This window comes from Mustelus asterias, chromosome 1 (genome assembly GCF_964213995.1).
Source record: "Mustelus asterias chromosome 1, sMusAst1.hap1.1, whole genome shotgun sequence".
NCBI lineage: Eukaryota > Metazoa > Chordata > Chondrichthyes > Carcharhiniformes > Triakidae > Mustelus > Mustelus asterias.
Window position 1 is genome coordinate 100771762 of NC_135801.1, and position 22305 is coordinate 100794066.

Sequence of the window (22305 nt, forward strand, 5' to 3'; positions counted from 1 at the left end):
TATGAACCTGTACCCCAGATCTCTTTGTTCTGTAACTCTCCCCAATGCCCTACTGACTGAGTAAGACCTGCCCTGGTTCAATCTACCAAAATGCATCATCTCGCATTTATCGAAATTAAACTCCATCTGCCATTCGTCAGCCCACTGGCCCAATTGATCAAGATCCTATGCAATCCTAGATAACCTTCTTCACTGTCTACTTTGCCACCAATCTTGGTGTCATCTGCAAACTTACTAACTATGCCTCCTATATTCTCATCCAAATCATTAATATAGATGATAAGTAACAGTGGACCCAGCACCGATCCCTGAGGCACACCGCTGGTCACAGGCCTCCAGTTTGAAAACCAACCCTCCACAACCACCCTATGGCTTCTGTCATCAAGCCAATTTTGTATCCATTTGGCTACCTCACCCTGGATCCCGTGAGATTTAACCTTATGCAACAACCAACCATGTGGTACCTTGTCAAAGTTCTTGCTAAAGTCCATGTAGACAACATCAATTGCACTGCCCTCATCTACCTTCTTGCTTACCCCTTCAAAAAACTCAATCAAATTTGTGAGACATGATTTTCCATTCACAAATCCATGCTAACTGCCCCTAATCAGTCCTCGTGTCTCTAAATGCCTGTAGATCCTGTCTCTCAAAATACTTTCCAACAACTTACCCACTACAAATGTGAGGCTCACCGGCCTGTAGTTCCCAGGATTTTCCCTGCAGCCCTTCTTAAACAAAGGCACAACATTTGCCACCCTCCAATCTTCAGGCACCAAAATCAAATTAACTGTGATCATGGTTAGCAAGAGTGCAATAAGACTGAGGGACTGCATTGCATATTCCTACTTCTATTTCTTACATTCTTGTAGTCAGATAAAAACAAAACTGACCTATTGGAAACATAAAATCTTATCCCTTGGTCATTTAGTTTTGAACCCAGATTGCACCCCATGTTACAAATCACTCAACTGAACCATTCTGGATACCAGGCTAACAATTTATGTTATGAAAAATCTTTCATCCAGTGTCTTCTGCCTGTCTACAATCATTACCTCCTGCACCACTTTTATTGTCAACATGTGCAATGGAAACTGCCTATCCAGCCATTTATAATGGAAAACCACAGCTCTATGATAAATTTAATATGGAAAAAAATCATATTTCAATATTTCAGCATCACTCTATTTTTGGTAAACCAATCAAATTACTCAAAATACTTTGTGAAATCGCTGTGTCCTTCGCTTTTCTCCATTAACTGATATTTCTAAAATCAAAGGTAAGCTTTTAAACAAAATTTAAAATTCAAATTTAAGCACATTTTACAATAAGATCAGCATGAATTGAAAGGCTAAATGTAGTGGATACTCCTCTTATAACAATCTGAGTTTCTTTGATTTTTCTAAACAGCTTTTCATTTCAACTGAATGTTGGTTTCTTAAAGGCTTTACTTGAGGCAAGTCTATATCCAGGTTCAAGTGATGTTACAAATCGCGATTTGGTTACATATTATACCCATTTTGGTAAAGATGTGATTTCTTTTTGATAATATGAAAGAAAACAATGATTCTTCATCAAGTATGTAATGTGGTTGATGCTTAACTGCCCTGTGAAATGTCCGAGCAAGCTATTCAGTTCAAGAGAAATTAAGGATGGGCAACAGTGAAAGGTAGTTAAAGAATTTAATGTAACATATAACACATACAAAACTAGTTTATACTCCTGAGAAGGAAAAACTCAATTTCACAGAAAACACAGCCATGGACAACTAAAGAGAAAAGGAACAGTATTAATCTAAAAGAAAGGTCTTACAAAAATGCAAAAAAAAGGCACAGATCCCACTAAATGGGAAAACTATAAAGACTAACAAAGGACCACAAAGTGACGGAGTGCATCATTTTTATTATTGCACGGCATGTGTAAGAAATTTAATGCCACTGAGATGAGAGCACAATATTGTGTGTTATATAGTGATGTATCACTATCACAGAATCAAAAGGTTTTGCCTCACAACTTTATATAAACTATGATGGACTTTTGGAAAAGTTTGGGATTGTTTACCAGAAAAAATTTTAGACATTCATTGCTTTCCCACCGTCCCCCTCCAACAAAATTAAACTGAACAGGATACTATTTCGGCCTCACAGCGCCAGGGACCTGGGTTCAATTCCTGGCTTGGGCCACTGTCTGTGCAGAGTCTGCATGTTCTCCACGTGCCTGCATGGTTTTCCTCCGGGTGGTCCGGTTTCCTCCCACAGTCCAAAAGACGTGCTAGTTAGGTGCATTGGCCATGCTAAATTCTCCCTCAGTGTACCCAAACAGGTGCCGGAGTGTGGCAACTAGGGGATTTTCACTGTAACTTCATTGCAGTATTAATGTAAGTCTACTTGTGACATTAATAAATAAACTTTAAACTTTAAACATAAACTTTAAAACTTTAAACTTTAAGTGTTATAAAAGGGATTATAAAAGGAGACTTGCAAGGGACATCAAGATCAATAAGAAGACATCTTATAGTTATATAAAGGGAAAGGGGGTGGTCTGGAACAATGTTGGCCAATGGGATATTATAAATGACTATGGAGAAATGGCAGACATGTTAAATAATTATTTGTCTCAATATTTACACAGAAAAGGGGGATAGCTTGCCATAAAATGAAATGAATACTGGACTGGGGACAGGGATCAAATACCATTCATGTAAGTAAAACATTGATAATGAGGAAATTAATGGAACTAAAGGGTAACTAATCCATAGGACCTGACGGCTTCGATCCGAAGTGTTAACGGAAGTAGGTGAGCACATTTTTGATACCCTAACTATAATCTTTCAGAGTTACTTAGATTCAGGAGTCGTCCCACTGTATTGTAAAATTGCTCATGCCACTCCACTTTTTAAGAAGGGTGAAAAAGGATATCCAGGGAATTATAGACCAGTTAGCTTAACAACTGTTGTGGGGAAATGTTGCAGTCTATAATCAAGGATAGGTTAACTGAACACCTCAAAAATTTTCAGTTAATCATAGAGAGCCAGGATGGATTCATGACAGGTAGATCATGCCTAACAAACCTCATTGAATTTTTTGAAAAGTTGACTAAGGTAGTGGACAGGGGAATGTCTATGGATGTTGCTTATATGGGCTTCCAGAAGGCCTTTGATAAAGTCCCACATAAGAGACTGTTAACTAAGGTAGAAGCCCATGGAATTGAAGGCAAATTACTGACATGGTTGGGAAATTAGTTGAATGGCAGGCGACAGAAGGTAGAGATAATGGTGGGTATTCAAATTGGTCAGTGTGACTAGTGGTGACCCACAAGGATCTGTGTTGGAGTCTCAATTGTTTACATTATTTATTAACAACTTGGATAATAGTATAGAAAGCCATATATCTAAATTTGCTGATGACAAAAAGTAAGGTGGCATTGTGGACAGTGTAGATGATAGCATAAAATTACAAAGGGATATTGATGGACTAGGTCAGGGGTCTCCAAACTTTTCAGTACGAGGGCCACATATATTTTACACATTTTCGGGGGCCAAAGAAAAAAAATTAGTTTTATAAATGAATGAATAAAATTTAAGTGAATGAATAAGTTTTATTTGGATCATCTTTGTAATCAGCATGATATGATTCAGAACAAAAGAGAAATGTGACAATTACAAAGAAACAATGCCGTGCATGCACTGAGAAATGATATATAATGAGTAAAAATGTCAAACATTAGCAAATGCTCTGACAAAATAATCAATTACTTAACTGCAGATGAGAAAAGCAGGCTATTCATTTTTAATTTTATTTACTGAAATTTTACAAATGTTTACTTGAAATGAGAATTTGCCCAATTTTGTGGCACATAATAAGAAAAATAAACACGTCCCAAGAAAGAACTTCAGTAAAACAAAGCAAAGAAATTCAAAATAAACTTGAACCATTAATAGAGGTCAAACAAAAATAAATTCAGTTTGCACCTTTCTACAAAATTCTGGAAATTGGAGTTTTCAATCGTAACCAACAAATCATAAAGTTTTGCACAAGATTAATGGGAATGATGGAACTGCTTTTTTAATTTCAAAATATTGCTGAACTGAGGTTTCAAGCTTGAGGAGCCAATTATTAGAATGGACTTCAAATGCTCATCAGATAAATTTGCTCGATATTTGGACTTGACATACTTCATTTTTGAAAATGTTTGTTCACACAGGTACGTTGTACCAAAAACTGATACAAATCCACAAGCAAATCGCTTCAAATTTGGAAACACTCAGGCTGCAAAGATTTATAAAATTGGATCAGATTTCCTTCTTTATACTTGTCTTTCAGCATGTCATCTGATTGGAGATCAATAATTTCCATTTGAAACTGACTTGGGAGTGTTTCAACATTGCAGCCAAATGGATTTTGAAACAGCTTTATTTCATCTGTGTTTCCATCAAGATCAGAAAATCGTTCCTGAAATTGTTTTTGCAAGTCCTTAAGATTTCTGTTGCAAATGAAGAAGGAAATTCTGCTTCACTTTCTTCATGAAATTTTTCACAACATGGAAAATGAACCAAGTTATGAACTTTCAGCTGTCCTTGAAATAGCATCAGTTTTGCCCTGAATGCCTTGACATGCGCGAATAGATCACAAATCAAATTTGTTTCACCTTGCAACTCCAGATTCAATTGATTCATATGGCCTGTCACGTCTGCAAAAAATGCCAATTTCCAAAGCAATGAAGTGTTTGATAAAAGTGGTTTGGGTCGATTCTTCTTTGTGAGAAAGGAATCAATTTCCTCTCTGAGCTGAAAGAACCGTGGTAAAACCTTTCCACAACTAAGCCATTGAACTGCTGTATAATAAGGCTAGTCACCGAACTCAGAATGAGTTTCTTTCAGAAAATCACGAAACTGGTGATGATTAAGCCCGTGAGATCGAATGAAATTCACTGTTGAAACAACAGGTTTCAGAACGCAAGACATATCCACAAATTTTCCGCACAATGCTTGTTGATAGATAATGTAATGCAGAAACATGGGCTTTGAGAATCCACCAACCTCACAAGCTTTTGTGATTTGTCCAACCAAACCTTTCTTCACCCCAGACATGTTCTTTCCTGCATCAATTGTCACGCATTGCAGTTTATTCCACTCCAGGTTATATTCTAACACAGTTTTTGCAATTCTTTGAAGATGTCTTCTTCAGTTACTGTGCTGTGCATGCTATGCACTGATGCTAATTCTTGTGTCACATTAAATTCACTGTCGATGCCACGGATGAATACTAGGAGTTGTGATGTGTCACACACATCAGTCGATTCATCAAGTGCGAGAGAATACAACTGAAAATTTCTTGCTTTGATTGCAATTTGATGAAATATATTGCTTCCTATATCCTCAATTCTACGAGCAACAGTATTTGGCGCAAGACTGATGATTTTGAACAGATTTGCTTTTTTTGGGCAGAACTCTTCCACTGCTTCCATTATACACTCTTTGATGAGATCTCCATCGGTGAATGGCTTTCCTCTTTTAGCCAACACATAAGCTAGTTTGTAACTGTCCCTGGTTAAAGCTTCATTTTCAGTTATCTTCTGTGTAAAAAAAGCTTGTTGGGAAAGCAACCTGCGTTGCATTGATTCAAATTTTTCCAAACGCTGTGTTCCTGTGAATTGGGAATAACTTGGTTCATGTTTAGTCTCATAGTACCGACGTACATTGTACTCCTTCAAAACTGCAACAGTTTCATTGCATATGACACACAAGGCTTTATCACCTGCTTGTACAAAGAAGTACTTGACACCCCATTCTTCATTAAACAGGCGGCACTCACTGTCCACTTTTCTTTTCTTTTTTCCTTCCGTAACTGAATTGGTCTGAATTGCCGCCATCATTGTCATTGTTCTCGCTCATTTCAGACAGATGGAGCTTACGGATTGGATAAAGCAGCTGTCACTCAGTCAATGCAGAGCGGCAATTGGATAACAGATGTCTCAATTGCTGATTCGTTTAATGAACTGTCAATCACAGGACGGCAGCTCTGATTGGACGATAGGCCGGTAAAAAGGGCAGAGATTCCCATGGGTCCATCAGACACCGCGTGGAGCGGCAGCAAATGTCCGCCCTGTGGCTTCCGTCCCCGCGTCCGGATCCTGAGTCAGCGGCGGGTTCCGGATGCGGGAGTGTTTTCGGCAGCGGGAATCCCATCCCGCCCCACTGGCTGCAGGCCAGATGTAGCCCGCTTCGGGCCAGATGTGGCCCACGGGCTGTAGTTTGGAGACCCCTGGACTAGGTGAATGGGTAAAACTGTGGCAGATGGATTTCAATCCAAGCAAGTCTGATGTTATTCATTTTGGACCGAAAAAGAACAGATCAGTGTACTTTCCAGATAGTATGAAGTTAAATACAGTGGATGTCCAAAGAGACTTGGGGGTTCAGGTGCACAGATCTTTAAAATGCCATGAACAGGTGCAGAAATTAATCAAGAAGGCCAGTAGAATGCTGGCCTTAATATCTAGAGGACTGGAGTATAGGGACACAGAAGTTATGCTGCAGCTGTACAAAACCCTGGTTAGACTCCACTTGGAGTACCAAGAGCAGATCTGGGCACCACACCTTAGTAAGGATATGTTGGCCTTGGAGAGAGTACAGTGTAGGTTTACAAGAATGACACCTGGACTTTCGGGGTTTAATTATGAGGAGAGATTATACAAATCAGGCCTGTTTTCTCTAGAATTTAGAAGGGTATGGGTGATCAAAGTCTTCAAGATACTAACAGGAAAAGACAGGATAGAAACAGGTAAACTATTTCCACTTGTCAAAGATCCTAGAAGTAGGTGGAATAGTTTAAAATTAGGGCTAGACCATTCAGGAGAGATGTTAGGAAGCAATGCTACATACTAACAATGGTAGAGTTTGGAACTCTCTTCCACAAATGGCAGTCAATGCTAGATCAGTTGTTATCTTTAAATCTGAGATAGATAATTTTTTGTTAAAGGTATTAAGGATTATGGGCCAAAAGCAGGTATATGGAGTTAACTGCAGCTCAGCCATGATCTCATGAAACGGCAGAACAGGCTTGATGGGCTGAATGGCCTACTCCTGTTCTTATGATCCTAAATGCTGGCTTTGCCAGCGTGCCCACATCCTAATGTATAATCAGTTTTAATCCTTTACCTTATTATTTTGGTTGAAAACTCTTTTTTATTCTTTTTGAAGTATTTTTGAGGTTAAAACCATTTTATAAACATTGGGGATATTTTGGTTTGTTTATAGAAATTTATATTTATTGAAGTCTGCATGAATCAGCAAACTGGCTATTAGTAGTCTAAAGGATGTTTTCTTTATTCTGCACCCCTCTCATACAAAGGAAATATACATTGGTAAGTTATGCGCCCTACCTAATATTGTCCTTTCAGTGTGTGGAGATGCCGGTGTTGGACTGGGGTAAACACAGTAAGAAGTCTAACAACACCAGGTTAAAGTCCAACAGGTTTATTTGGTAGCAAAAGCCACTAGCTAGTGGCTTTTACTACCAAATAAACCTGTTGGACTTTAACCTGGTGTTGTTAGACTTCTTACTTCCAATGTGTGCCAGGAATGCAGAAGTAGAAAATTTTCCAACCACTTACTTTACCTTAAAGAAATCTAAGCATAAGAGCTTCTTACAGTAGGAGGTGGGATACCTAAGGCAGAAAAATAATTGTGGATTGATCGGAGGTAAACATTGATCAGTGCAAATACATTGGAGAAATAAGACCCAAACGTTTGAAAATAGCTAAGCTCAGTTTGGATCTCATTTTTCTGTTTCGCTGGCCTCTGACAAGGCCGCAAGAAGTTGATCACTTCTAGTAACACCAGTTCCTCTTCAGCATTGTCAAGCTTTGCCTCACACAATGCTCTCTATAGTTCTGTCAAGGTTAAGACCCTTCTCCCCAGAGATGCCCCCTCCCCAGATCTTGCAACCCTGTCTTAGTACACAAAAACCCTTAGGCATTCTTTCCAGAGCTTGCTTATGCCAAAACTTCCCCTCTTGCTCCCAGGCTAAGTGGTCTCCCTCTCTTATACTTCTAAATCCCTTGGATCCTTCTTCAATGTGCCCAGATCCTGGTTTTCCCAGTATCCCTACTGCTGGATATATTCATATACTGCTGGATTCCCAAATTGCAGTCCAAGTGTTGTCAGATCCTCATTCTGCAAAAAAATGTAGCTAGTCCTGAGACCCCACTGTAATGTTTCAACACCCTGGGGACCTTTTCCAAATTCCATGACCAGTTCCAGCGCAAATAAGTCATTTTCTTGATAATAATACTTAGTAAAACATCCTAGTTCTGATAAAATCTGACTGGGGCAGCACAGTGGTTAGCACTACTGCCTCACAGCGCCAGGGACATGGGTTCGATTCCTGGCTTGGGTAACTATCTGTGAGGAGTTTGCATGTTCTCCCTGTGTCTGCATGGGTTTTCCCCGGGTGCTCCGGTTTCCTCCCACAGTCTGAAAGATGTGCTGGTTAGGTGTATTGACCTGAACAGGTGCTGAAGTGTGGTGACTAGGAGAATTTCACAGTAACTTCATTGCAGTGTTAATGTAAGCCTTACTTGTCACTAATAAATAAACTTTCACTTTAAAACTTTTCATCATCAGCAACACTGCACAAGATCTGCAAGTAATTAAAGCAGGTGTTAAAAATGCAGAGCAAGTTAATCAGCATTTGAAAGAGAATGAGAGATTAAAATATTAGCTCTGAATTCCAAATGACAGGAGGTCTTGTGGCGCAGTGAGTCTAGTGGTGCAGTGGGTAGCATCCCTACCTCTAAGCCAAAAGCTCCAGCTTCGAGTCCCACCCTAGGACTTTATGGCCAAGGTGTGTTCATAATCCAATCTGCCAGGTTGATTTTGTCAACCTGTAAGTCCTTCCAAACATGCCAATGGTTGGTGGTAAGAGCGAGAGAGACTCCTAGTCAGCCACGCTTGATGTGGAGATATGTTATAAGCCCCTGGCGACAGACTAGCGACCTATTCTGGAAATGACTATCTATAGAAAATAGAAACATAGAAACTAGATGCAGGAGTAGGCCATTCAGCTTTCTAGTCCGCTCCACCATTCATTTTGATCATGGCTGATCATCAAATTCAAATCCTGGTCCAGCCTCCAACACTGCCCCCCCCTCCCCCCACCCTCCCCATATCCCTTGATCCCTTTAACCCCAAGAGCTTTATCTAATTTCTTAGAGTCATAGAGGTTTACAGCATGGAAACAGGCCCTTCAGCCCAACTTGTCCATGCTGTCCCTTTTTTAACCCCTAAGCTAGTCCCAATTGTCCGCGTTTGGCCCATATCCCTCAACACCCATGTAACGGTTTAAACACTTTTTAAAAGACAAAATTGCACCCGCCTCTACTACCACCTCTGGCAGCTTGTTCCAGACACCCACCACCCGCTGTGTTAAAAAATTGCCCCTCTGGATCCTTTTGTATCTCTTCCCTCTCACCTTAAACCTATGTCCTCTAGTTTTAGACTCCCATACCTTTGGGAAAAGATATTGACTATCCAGCTGATGTATGCCCCTCATTATTTTATAGACCTCTATAAGATCACTTCTAAGCCTTCCACACTCCAAAGAAAAAAGTCCCAGTATATCCAGCCTCTCCTTATAACTCAAACATCAAGTCCCAGTAACATCCTAGTAAATCTCTTTTGCACTCTTTCTAGTTTAATAATATCCTTTCTATAATAGAGTGACCAGCACTCTGTCCACCTGTGATTCCACTTTCAAGGAGCTATGAACCTGTACCTCTAGATCTCTTTGTTCTGTAACTCTCCCCAACGCCCTACCATTAACTGAATAAGTCCTGCCCTGGTTCAATCTACCAAAATGCATCACCTCGCATTTATCTAAATTTAACTCCATCTGCCATTTGTCAGCCCACTGGCCCAATTGATCAAGATCCCGTTGCAATCCTAGATAACTAACCTTCTTCACTGTCCACTATGCCACCGATCTTGGTATCATCTGTAAACTTACTAACCATGCCTACTAAATTCTCATCCAAATCATTAATATAAATGATAAATAACAGTGGACCCAACACCGATCACTGAGGCACACCGCTGGTCACAGATTTCTTCTTGAAATCACACATGTTTTGGCCTCAACTACTTTCAACTACTTTCTGTGATAGTGAATTTCAGAGATTCACTATTCTCTGGGTGAAGAAATTTCTCTTCACCTCAGACCAAAAAGATTACCCCTTCTCCTAAAACTATGACCCCCTAGCTCTGGACTCCCCACCATCAAGAACATTCTTTCGGAATCTATCCTGTCTAATCCTCTTAGAATTTTGTAAGTTTCAATGAGATCTCCTCTCACTCTTCTAAACTCCAATGAATATAATCCTAACCAATTTAGTCTCTCCTCATATGACAGACCTCCCATCCCAGGAATCAGCCTGGTAAACCTTCACTGTACTTCCTCTGTAGCAAGGACATCCTTCCTCTCTGCTAGGTGCCAGAAGAGAAATGGCATTGAACGGCAGTTGTGAAGAAAGTTCTCATCTAAGATGTTATTCCTCCTTCAAATAAGAACATCCCAGAGTAGTTTCTAGAATTGTATTTTATTTTCTCCTTTTAATTAATGAATATGCTAACTCATTTTTGCAGCAGCTTCCAACGTATGTGGAGTTAAAGAATGCAATTTGAATCAAGTAAGATTTGTTTCTGTTACATAAACTACACATTACAAAGTGTGGATTATATTTCTAAAGCCGGTATACATTGTCAGTTATAAAATTGCACCTTTGGCCTGGTAATAGCAGAATCAATGACTATTTGGTAGCAGAGCAGAGTTAACAGGAGGGATACAAGGACAAAAGCAAACAGGTGAATAGGAAGAGCTCATGTAAGATTGTCACTCCAATTAAACTCCAAGCTGACTTTTTATTTACCCCAGAGGGCTATTTTTAAAGCTGTCAATCAATCAAAATCTACCAGATCAGCCAGTTGACTATTTGCTTTAAACGATTGGCTTTTAAAAGTTCCATCACCACGTCTATAACTTGGAGCAGAGCCATTTTCAGAAACAGCAAAGAAATTGGCACAAAACTTAACCATTTTTTCTCCTGAGACACAACAACACAAGAGACAATGGAAGGAGGTGCTTGATTCTTCCTGGGGCATCTGGCATTGCCTCAATGACAACAGATTTTTAGTAAAATCTCTGCCGGTTTGTTTTGTGCTTGGGTTATGAATATTCATGCTTCCCTTCTCACTGAAGTGTTAACCCTGTTAACCCTTAATCTTCCAAAAGAGTACCACATTATTATTTTAAGCAGATAATGGACAGCCCCTGAAATTGAGCAGGGGGTCCTGATGCACGATTACACTGCGCCTGTTCAATATGATACGGGCAGCATATTAATGTTGTGCTAGTTATAGTTCTGTCGAGGTTAGGATGCTTCTCCCCAGAGATGCCCTCTTCCCAGATATTGCAACCCTGTCAGGTTAATAGCACCTGGTTCAAAGGCGCATTAGTATATCATCGATGAAGAACAATGGCTTCTTTAATCTACAAATTTTAATCTGATTTTGAATCATTAACCAAGACTTCTATAAGGCCATGATGTACCTAACATACCTTAGAAGGGTTCAGAAAGATTATTTTGTTTAAATGGTGCCTTGCTGACATTGCACTTTCTTGAGACGTTCACCTCTTTTCATTATTATACATTCAGACTTGAACTGAAAGCCTAGTCTTTCTAATTAATTACATTAATTCACTAATTATAACTTAATCCAGGTTTATCACTTTTAATCATCTGTTTCTTGGCTGGTTACTACTTAATACAATAATTTGATCAATATATGTAGTTAATACAGAATACAAGTTGATTTCTTCAGCTATGTTCGTACTAAAATGGTTTCTTTGACTTTATTTGTTACTACAATAAATGTAGGATAAAAATGGTCAAGTTAAACTAAAAACTAATTACTCATGTATATCTATACTTGCAGGCATCCAATAGACCATCTTTCTGGTAAATTTTATCCTTGAAAAGTAATAGAAAAGCCAAACCTTCATCAATATCCAACCGACAGGCATCTAACTCACAGAATATTTTGTTTTTTATTTCACTGTTGTTTCGAAAGCAGCAATCCCAAAACCATACCTTCTTTCCTCTATTGTCAGGATGTATCCCGTATCCACACACTCACTTTATTCTTCCATTTGTCATAGGATTCAGACACTGAAAACATCGGGGGATAATCATACCCTGAAATTTTACACTTGCTTTCAGCCATTCTTCAAAAAAAATGCTCAGATTGAATTCTTCACTCTTAAAAACAAGTATTAGTTCCCAACCTTCAACTTTAGGCAACCATTTTCTGCTGCCATGTTTAACTATTTGCTGAAGGAGGAAACCAAAAATCAATCTTTACTCAGGTTTTGGCTTTTTGACAAAGTGAAGCCTTACACCTAAACCTACTTACAATGGTCTCAATAAAGCTCTCTATGTGTCCTCAGATAATGTATGACCTCTACCTGTTTATCCTTACCCTTTATAGATTGTGTTTGCTGCCAATGTTGTGCTTGTTTAGTTGTATTTGTGTTCTCCAGGTTTATAAGGGGCAATGTCCATCAGGGTGTACGTGCAGTCATTACTGGATAACGAATTGCAAATATTACACCACCCCTGACAGTATCGAGTTAACATTTTTTACTGTGATTGACTTTTTTAATGGGGCTCCAAACAGAATTGCAGCCATCACTCGCTGGATCAGACACAATCTCTCCCTCCCCATCCTGATCCCCAGAAACTGCAGGGAGGACACACCCCAAGAACCTGCCCACCATGAGGCTCAAGAAGTGTAGAATTGTTTAAAATTTCACACTGATCGGATGTGTTGGCTGTGGAAAATTTGAGCACAATTTAATTAGTTCAGAGGGATGGCTTGCATTAAGCTTTGCACCTGGTTGCATTATATTTGTGGCATAAGTTAAGTTTGGCATCACTGAGGATTGCCTAATTGATGCCCCAACATGCACACATTTACATAATCAAATCCTGTAAATGTGCGGACAAGTGCGCATGTGCAGACAGGTATCAGCAGCCACTCTGAACAGCCATCTTGCATTGGCAAGAGGTACAATGCACTTTATACAATTAACATCGCAGATAGATGAGTCATTGAGAGACAACCCAGCCAGAAAGGACACTGTCTACATTGTCTCCTTCTTCTCTTCCTTCTTCTCTTCATCCTTCTCCTCAGCTTCACACTGTGTAGTTGGTGACAAGGGCTATGAACAAAGAACAAAGAACAAAGAACAATACAGCACAGGAACAGGCCCTTCGGCCCTCCAAGCCCGCGCCGCTCCCCGGTCCAGGATTGAATCCTGAATCCAGGATCCCCGCCCAATTTTCCAGCCTATCTACATACCAATATCCTATCCACCGAGCTGTCCCTCACAGCTACGATGCTTTGTTCATTACAACCTATTAACTTACCCCCACCCCCCCATTCCAGACCATGTGATCTCCAGTTGTTGTGCAGCACACAGCAGACCATGACGTATCTTGACACCCACTGTGGTGAGTATTATAGGGCTCCTACAGAACAGCCCAGACAGTAAACACATTGGCTCATAGATCTCTTCTATCATGTTTTGTGTGGCACAATGGTTTTGATTGTATTCTTGTAATTGGGTTGTACAATAGGATCACAGAATCATAAAAGCTTTCAGAACTCATGATGCACCTCCTGTGAAAATTTCCTGGTGGAAGATTATAGAGAGAAACCTCATCAAGTGCCAAATAATATAGAATGGTGACAATACAGTAGGAGGCTATTCTGCCTATTGTTGGCTCTCTGAGGGAGAACTCAACGTGTCCATCCCCTTCCAATTAATCAAATCCTTTTGAAAGCCTCAATTAAATCTGCCTCCACCATAATCTCAGGAAGTGCAAATTCTAACTGATTGCTATGTATTTCTTTTCTCAAGTTGCCTCTGGTTCTTTTTCCAATCACTTGCTTGTCTTTTGGTTATTGACCCTTCCACTAATTGGAACAGCTTCTCCCTACCTGCTCTCTCCAGACTTCAAAAGGCAATCACAGCATCCCAAATAAACAAAGGATTTTAATGTTGTTCCCTTTAACTTCTACCTTCCACTAAAGCCGCCACTCATTTTATAACTGCTTAGCACCATGCTAGTATTGTGGACAAGTTTAGTTTGGTTTCAACATGGATGCACAAGACACCAGTGCCAAGAGCCATTAACACTTATTCGCTTCAACATGACATGTAGCCATAGATTCAATTGACGTGAACAAAGCAAACAGCCATGTCAGGGCTTCTGCTGGAAAATGTACCCTGACACCGTGCTGTTTAAGAATAGGATTTTGCAATTCCAGTATTGGAGATATTAATTGTTGTCTGATTTTAAAAGACCTGGTTAGTTGCTTCCTACATTTGTAAAAGCTTTCTGCTAATTATCGCCTTAAGTTCTGATACTTCAGATAAATAATTAACGGCTTAAGAGAGTTTGAAAAAAATGCCAACTTCCTTCATTATTCTTATCTGTTTCAATTAGGCATTACATAGCCCCAGGTTGGCTAACTTTCGCACAGTATTGTCCCTTTACTACAGGAACCTCCAGCACCGCACACTCATATGCTGCAGCATCAATCGTCTGAAGTCCTCCATGTCAAAGGGTTGAGTCGAAATTTGGCTCAGCTCTTCTCCCATTCATTCTCTAGCAGCAGTTATCAAACAATAAGTCATGCATTAGAACATGTAGCTTGTGACAGACATTTGACAGAACTTTGCCACTATTTTGAACTAGAAAGGGAATGGTGACACGGTGGAGCCCAGTTAAATACATACATGTCAGTTAAAGGTGCAGTAAACTGTTCTCTGCATTTAACTCATCTAATACTCTGGCTGATTGGTAATATTTCAGTGAGTGGATGTTTGCAACATAAAAGCTCTGGCAATGATTTATTTTGTTACTACTGATCATGCATTCTACATTGCTATTTAAAAACTATCAAATTATCTGTTTTGTTGAAGTGCCGTATAAATATAACCGTTCTATTTATTGGTTTCTCACTGAATTACTTCAGCCGTGGATAAAAGCAATGAGCTATTTTTAATTACTTTCTCAACCCTCTCTCTCAACACTTTTTCCTTTCATCTCTTTCCAATTATTGTTACGTTAACCTCTCTAGCCTGCGGAGAAGCTGGGGAAGTTTTACCCATGACTTTTGTCATCCATTTCATATTTTGCGTAAAAGGTAAAGGAAGGGTCAGATATCTTCCTGAAATTTCTTATGGGGGTATTTGTCTTCCTGTTTAGGGTCTTTACAAGAATGTTGACAATAAGCTCTTGAGCAGCTACTTAATTCATTTCATTGGAAAATATCCCACATTCAGTGAACCATTCTAGAACATAAATGTTTGACAGGCAGCTTATCAACACCTTTAGACATCACATCTGCAGCAATTAAATCTGATTGCTTTTCATTAAAAGGTGTGAAATATCTCTTCTGTGTGGCATAGTGGGTTAATGAGGCAAGTCTGTGTGCTTAGCTAAATGAATGGCCAAGCATAAACTGTGAAAATGTGTGAACTTAAAATGAACGTATTTTAAACTAGAGTGAATATAATTGAAATATTCAAACATCTTTACATTTAACAATTCTGTAGTTATTTTTTTGTGATTCTACAGCTGGAATAAGAAAGCTAGTTTTAGGCAATATAAAAGTGGGGAACCAGTGTGAAGACGTCAAATGCTGTGCTTCAGGCATGTTAGACGTAGAAGCATCATCTAAAAAGCTAAAAGAAGGTATAAATGGTGGTCTGCTTCAAGATGCAATCATGTGGCATGCTGCTATGTACAATATCTACTGCCATCCATTCACAGGAGCCATTGTCCCTTTTTCCTCCAGCAGTTGCACTGTTCATCAGATGGTAATTTTCAATCAGCATCCTGGTTAGATCCCAATTTGTATCATTGTTAGACCATAAAAAAGAAGAGTAAGCCACTCATCTAAACCATGGCCGATGTGCATCTCAAGTTTATTTATCCACATTTACTCCATATGCTGCATGGAGTATTCCATGGACTGGAAATCAGGCAGGTGGATTCTTTATTTAGGGGACCATGCCATTGGCGGTATACCTACAGCTGGTTCATCCTTGCCACAATTTTACAGGCGGCGGCGGAGGTGCTGGGTGAGTTGCCTGCCTCTGGCTCAATTGAGATCCTTAAGTGTGCAATTATTATCTAATGGTGAGTAAAAGGAGGGGAGTGTCTTCTTTCTCAGCCTCCTGTGCCAATCAGAGTTCCCCTCCACAGCTTTACCTCCCCACTTACAGCATTATACCCCCTGCCCTGCCAACATGCACCCCGCCCACCAAGCCCACATCTCCCTAATCTGTTAACCCCTCTCCCTCCCTTCACTAGGGACTGTCAGGGTGGCATCAGAGAGATCTTGGACTTACCGCAATGTCCGGATCTGTTGCTGTCATCAGTGACTGCCCTGCTGGCAGTACCAGTCATGACCACCAGCCTAGCATGGCACTGTGGATCTGCAGAGCAACTGATCTCCAATTGGCCACCAGCCCTATGAGATGGCACGTCTTCCAGGAGGCCGAGGGAAGTCTCAAATGGGGATAGTTCTAAGTTACAGTGCCACAGTGGAAGGAATTCCCAATGGTGTAAAAGGAGCGGCGCAGCTACCCACTGACTGGAGGCAGGCAGCCAATTTAAACAATTAAAAGCCAATTAAGTACCATTTCCCTGAGCCATTGGCACTTTTCTTTCTGCAGAGCAACCCCGTGCCATGAGGGGAGGATGACTGCTGCAAGGAGGCTTCCCCAGAAGAGCCATTGGAGCCAAGACCTGGCCCATCCCAGCGGAGAGGTCAGGATGGGCAGGAGCCCGGTGGGAATCACAGAGTCGTTACAGCGCAGAAGAGGGTCATTTTGCCCATTGTGTCTGCACCAGCTCTCTGAACGAGTCATTCTCCTACCTTCTCCTTGTAACCCTCCACATTGTTTCTTATCAAGTAATAATCTAATTCCCTCCTGAATATCTTGATTGAAGCTGCCTCCACCACAATCTCAGACTGTGCATTCCAGACCCAAAGCAGTCCCAGTGTGAAAAAAGCGTTTTCTCATATCACTTTTGAGTCTTTTACCAATTACTTTAAATCTTTCTTATTCTTCATCCTTTTCACCAATGGGAACAGTTTCTTCCTATCTACTCTGTCCAGGCTCCTCATGATTTTGAACAGTTCTATCAAATCTCCTTTCAACCTTCTTTTCTCCAAGGAAAAGAGTCACAATTACTCCAATCTATCTTCATAACTGAAGTTTCTCATCCCAGGAATCATCTCAATAACCTATTCTGCACTCACTTCAATTCCTTCTCATCCTTCCTAAAATCCTTCCAGCACTGTTCACAATGCTCCAGGTGAGGTCTAATTTGTGTCTTATACAAACTCAACATAAACATCTTGCTCTTGTACTCTATGTCCCTGTTAAAGGCTAGGACACTGTAGGCTTTTTAACTGCTCTTTCAACTTATCGTGCCACCCTTAATGACTTATGCATGTAGATCCCACTGCTCCCACAGCCCTCTTTGAGTCGCATCATTTATTCGCAAACTTTACAGCTACCACCACGCCCCATTGCATGGAGGATAAATATCCACATGGGTTAAGCTTGATGGCCTGTTTCTATTTTGTAATTTGTATGTCCTTCGAGCCTGCTCGAATAAGATCAATAAGATCATGGTTGATCTGGTTGTGGTCTCAACTCCACTTTTCTGTCTGAAGGGGGAGAAGGAGGGAGAAGGGAGGAGACAACTAACATCTCTTCCTCCCTGGGGGGTGGTTCAATACCAACTCATCTGACTGTGATACCAACAAACATAACCACCTTCCCCATTCCCCATTCCACCTTGCCTTCCCTTTGACACTGACCATCACTCTACTTGGTGATAATGTGATAAAACAAAAGCTATCACAAACTAAACATTCCAAACTTTGACATATCACGCACAAACGTGAACTAAGGCATGGCCATTCCAATGGTATTGTTTGGTGTTGCTGCCTCCACTTAGGTGCCATTTTATCCTGCAAAATAAAGGGAAGTGTGTGAATAGCTGTCAGTGTGTACAAACTGTGTGATGTGGGTATGAGCTTGGATTGTTGCTAAGCATGTAACAATGTGAGGTGAAGCTATGACTTATGCTTAAGTCCTGATTAATGGGGATTGTTGGTGGGTAAGTGTGTGTGGTGAATTGAAAAGTGTGTGAGACGAGTGGTGCAGTTAGCAGAATATAACATTTGAAGATGCATTCACTGACCTTGATCGTATGTGTGAGGTCATTGGTCTACTTGAGGCACTGCATCCAGCTTCTTCAGGGAAAGTTTATTGGCGTTGATTACAACAGCTACTGAATCTCACTGCATTCTGAGTGTTTGCTTGGGGAGTTCCCTGTAGACAAATGACACCTCTCCTCCTTGCCACCTCCAGTGCAGTATCAGAAAGTCTTGGAGATCACTCCCTGACACGTTCTCCGGAATTTTACTGCCCCACCCGCTATGGGAATCGGAGTGGGCGAGGAGCGGACAATGGGAAGGTCCGTTGATCTCGGTCGGGATTTTATGGTTTCAGGATGAGCGAGGCCATAAAATCCCACCTGTTGTCTTTCCCGCCTCAAAATCATTCTTACATCGACTTCCAGCACCTGCTGCTGCCAGAATGTTCCTCCCCTTTAAGATGTGCAAAAGTCTTTAAGTAATGTAGGGCACGCACTAACTTCTGCTTGCCTCTCACGATTTGTGTCCCCTGCTCAGTTGTGCAGTTTATCAACAGTGTGCTTATCATTGACTGCATATTGATTTTTAAAGAATTAGCAGCCAGCACAAATTCTGTGTGCTGTGCGCTGCCTGCATCTGTACCAATAGGTATGGGCGAATTGCATATCCCAATCCCCTTGCTCATTTTTAGAGGTTATTGCATTTTTGGGTGGATGTGTTTCTGTGTGTTTCTGTGTAATTCCTGTGGACCCCAATTTGGAAATTTGGATGGATTCCACCATGATCTTCAAACCAAGAAATCTGGTATAAAATTATTGCTCATTGCATAAGTGCAGTTTCTTCAAGTTGTAACACAGTTTAGTGAAATATTTCATACAAGCCTGGGAGCTATTGTGAATAACTATATTCCAATGAATGCCGAATAAATTTGAATTGAATTTGTCTTGTTACTGCTTTAACAGTGGTGTTAACCCATGATGAATGTTCATGTGATAATGTCACAGTAATTTCCAGGTTTTAGCATTTCCTTCTTTTCCGATGGTTCAAGTTTTCATTGTGTTACAACTTTGTTCTCAAATTCAAGATTATTTCACTGGCTAATTAATTGCGCTTGTGGTCTTTTCTACTCACGCCATCAAATTTTAAGATTGTGGACATTAAAATCTGCTTCACAGATTGAGTTGAAGTGTCACCTTGGTGACAGCAGGAGTAGCTGATATCTACCAGCTAAATTTACCACCAGCCTGTCACCATCTGTCTTTCTCAGACAAATCGTTTATTATACACTATCATCTTTTGTCCAGTTAGCACTGTTCTTTCCAATGCCAAATTCTCTTGGCACATTATATAAAAAATTACAACTTAATCATTCTCATGCATTCTAATTGAATGACAAGGCAAAATATTTTTCAAATAATTTTTTCAGAAAATGTGTACAAACTTATAGACACATTTGAAAACTTACCTTCAGCGTTCATGTTTCAATAATGTGATTTTTGCAAAGATGATAACAAATTCCACAAAAGAATACAGATATTGATAAGGTATGAATCTATTGCCATAATTTGAACATCAATCAAACATTGCTGGACCTGATTGTGGAGAATGAAGTGGCTTTGATGGATTAGCTGTCAGTCAGAGAAATTTTAGGGAGCAGCGTTCATAAGATTTATATCAAAAAGTTTCATTTTAACCATGGAAAAGGGCAATGAACAATCAAAAACTGTTGTGTACTGTACTGAAAAAGACCCGCCATGTGGACTCATTATTGAGCCATTATTGAACCAACTTTATTTATGCCTCCTCAGCAGAGAGAGCAGTACATTAGGAATAAACAGGTCTTTTTCCAAATGGCGGGCAGCGACTAGTGGGGTACCGAAGGGGTCAGTGCTGGGACCCCAGCTATTCACCATGTGTATTAATGCTTTAGATGAGGGAACTATATGTAATATCTCCAAATTTGCAGATTACACAAAGTTGGGTGGAAGGGTGAGCTGTGAAGAAGATGCAGAGATCCTTCAGTGTGATTTGGACAATTGGAAGATGCAGTATAATTTGGAAAAATGTGAGGTTATTCACTTTGGTAGCAAAAGCGAGAAGGCAGTTTACTATCTGAATGGCCATAAATTAGGACAGGTGAATGTGCAATGAGATCTGGGTGTCCTTGTACACCAGCCACTGAAGGTAATCATGCAGGTGCAGCAGGCAGTAAAAAAAGCAAATGGTATGTTAGACTTCATAGCGAGAGGATTCGAGTACAGGAGAAAGGATGTCTTGATGCAATTATCAGGGTCTTGGTGAGGCTACACCTGGAATATTGTGTGCAGTTTTGGTCTCCTTATCTGAGGAAGGATGTTCTTGCTTCAGAGGGAGTGCACAGAAGGTTTACCAGGCTGATTCCTGGGATGGCAGAACTGACATATGAGGAGAGATTGAATCAGTTAGGATTGTATTCGCTGGAGTTCAGAAGAATGAGGGAGGATCTCCTAAAAACCTATAAAATTCTCACAAGACCAGACAGGGTAGATGCAAAGAGGATGTTCCCAATGGTGGTAGTGTCCAGAACCAGGGGTCAAAGTCTAAGGATACAGGATAGACCATTTAAGGCCGAGATGAGGAGAAATTTCTTCACTCAGAGAGTGGTCAGCCTGTGGAATTCACTACCACCGAAAGTAGTTGAGGCCAAAACATTGAATGTTTTCAAGATGCAGTTAGATATAGCACTTGAGGTGAAGGGGATCAAAGGATGTGGGGGAAGGCGGAATCAAGCTATTGAGTTGCATGGTCAGCCAGCCATGATTAAATGGTCTCCTCCTGCTTCTATTTTCTATGTTTCTACATTTCCATATTTGTACTGAGGCTCCAGCAGCAGAGTTGACTGCAGATGGGCCCTTGCCCTTGTACAAGGACTACTGTTACCATGGCAGTTCAAAGTCTTCCATCATAGAGCTGGGATTTATTGCAAGGAAGTTTGTGACTTCCCATGATTCTCATTCCTTGATCCAAAGGATATCTACTGCTAGATCTTGCAGCTGGCATGCGGAGTCCATGGGCCACCCATGGCTAGAAAAGAGGCAGGTGAACCCATAAATTAGGTCATTGGGACAGTATACCCGTTGCCAGTCCACCCACAATTTTACTTGCCACTTTTTAAAAATTATGCATTGTGCTAACTCACTGAGCAGACATAATGTGCTCACAGGGCAATCTTTCAAGCCACTCAAACTTCTTGAAAATTAATTTTAGGAGTTCCAAAAAAGTACGTCGCAACGTTCTTCAGTCCTTAATTTCTCAAATTAAATGTAAAAGAAAATTCCATTCCAACCTTTTCACCGTATTTCTGTTGTGTACTGTATTGAGAAAAGACAACCATGTGGACTCATTGTGAACAATCATTCCTGAACTAATTTTACTGCACCTCAACAACAGAGAGAGCAGCGGAGAGGGCAATATACAAAATGCTCAGCTCCCACAATATACAACAAAAACAAAATTGCTGAATTGGAGGATGGCCAATTTCACTGGGGTCAGAACAGATCTGTCCCAAAGAAACTGGAAGATTGGTAGGCAAAATAAAGGAAACCATGGGCTGCCTGGAAAGAAGGAATAGTTCACATAAAGTTGAAGTACATTCCTAAGAGGGGGAAAGGTACATTCCCAATTGAGCAAACAATGCTCGAATTCCCTAGATGACAAGCAGATTGAGACTAAGAAGCATAGAAAAATGGGTGGTACAGTGGTTAGCACTGCTGCCCCACAGCTCCAGGGACCCGGGTTCAATTCCACCCTTGGGTCATTGTCTGTGGAATTTGCACATTCTCCCCGTGTCTGCATGGGTTTCCTCCGGGTGCTCTGGTTTCCTCCCATACTCCACAGATGTGCAGATTAGGTTGATTGGCCATGCTAAATTGACCCTTAGTGCTAGCGGGATTCGCAGGGAAAATACGTGAGGTTACGGGGATAGGACCTGGGTGGGATTGTTATTGGTTCAGGGCCAAAGTGCC